This window comes from Penaeus monodon, chromosome 32 (genome assembly GCF_015228065.2).
Source record: "Penaeus monodon isolate SGIC_2016 chromosome 32, NSTDA_Pmon_1, whole genome shotgun sequence".
NCBI lineage: Eukaryota > Metazoa > Arthropoda > Malacostraca > Decapoda > Penaeidae > Penaeus > Penaeus monodon.
Window position 1 is genome coordinate 8190821 of NC_051417.1, and position 1415 is coordinate 8192235.

A 1415-nucleotide genomic window follows, 5' to 3' on the forward strand; every position below is an offset into this window, starting at 1 on the left:
TTGATATCTAAACATGCAAATAAACCTTGCATGGTTTCTCCACACGGAAACTTTCCTCATGCATGATTCGGCCAAAAGACATTCACTCAAAGACACTGCGTACATTTCTCCGAGGGGCAGTGACTGATACAGCACGTTTGTCACCAAGACGTTTATAAGTATATAAGTGTATAAGTTTATATAAGTCTATAAAGAATTTGTAAGGGCGCTCACTTTTCCTTTCTCCCGGCTGATAAAAGAAGCGGGAAAGGTTAGGAGACGGTTGAACGCAAATTTCTCGAATGGGAATTGACATTTAAAAAAAAAATTCTCGGGGGGATACTGAAAATATTGAAGGGAATCTTGGCGATCTTTATCCATTTTTTTTTTAGTGGGAACGTTGGCGATTATATAAAAAAAAAATCTTTGTCTTTTATTTCTCGAGGGGGGAAAGAAAATCTCTATTGGGAACCTTCACTTTTTCCTTATTTCTCGAGTGGGAATGTTTTTATTTCGAATTTCTTGGACAAAACACTTTCTCTGAACCTCCTAGGAGAAAAAGCTTCATCACCTTTTCTTTCTCCATTGCTTAGAAAACATTTGCAAAAAGTGGTTCACATGACTGACGCGAATGGGAAACCTTCCAAGATATTCTTGTTTTTCGTTCTTCTTGACAAGAACAACGCAAGACTATCTTTCACTGTTTTGTTTACTTTTTTATTGGAGATATAACCCAGCCAGGCTAGTCGTTTGCAAGTGAAAGTCTGGAAGAATGTGCTTTTCCCTCTATCGATTGCAACATTGTGCACGCAAACCTGAGACGCCATACGCCCACCACTCGCTTTCGCCCGCGCAAAAAACAATGGCTTTGGTTTTGTAATACCGTGATAAAAAGCCACTTCTCTGTATATTCTAGCCCCAATTTTCTTTTCTTCAGCACTTGAAAAATGTAAAATCAAGGGATGAATGTATTATTATTATTTTTAGACTACATTAAGTCGAGAATTTACGGTTAATGTTGATTGTCATTTGTTTTCTAGTGATATACTGTTTTTTTCTATCTCTTGAGCTGTTTGTATTTTTGACTTTCGTTTCCATTCCTTATCTTGTTTTGTATCACTCTGTTTTTTTAATCTACTTCTGTCTCTTTATCCTTCCATTCCTATGTATCTCTCCAAATATATGTGCGCAATGAAGCATATTTATACGCACAGCCTCAAGATATCTTACCTGTCAGGAAAGAGTCATTGCCCTCAAGTAAGTTGATGTAAGACAACAATAAAAAAATATCCATTACGAAATTTCTCAAGTCGCCAAAGACAAGAGACAGTAGGTCACCCCCCCCTCCCCCTTCACCTCCCTCACTTTCTCTCCGTAAAGTGTCATGTGTCATGCTAGGGCAGCCGAGGTCAGCGAGTGTCTGCGGCCGTTGACAT

General features: G+C 38.5%; 1 protein-coding gene across 3 annotated transcripts in view; it reads right to left on the minus strand.

Annotated features, from left to right (window-relative positions):
- Positions 1–1143: 1143 nt before the first annotated feature.
- LOC119593474 (ATP synthase mitochondrial F1 complex assembly factor 1-like) overlaps positions 1144–1415 on the minus strand; it is a 15521-nt gene continuing 15249 nt past the window's right edge. For all 3 annotated transcript variants that reach the window (XM_037942407.1, XM_037942409.1, XM_037942408.1), the window contains exon 5: positions 1144–1163. The gene's annotated coding sequence lies outside the window, so the exon portion shown is untranslated. The remainder of the gene's footprint in view (positions 1164–1415) is intronic.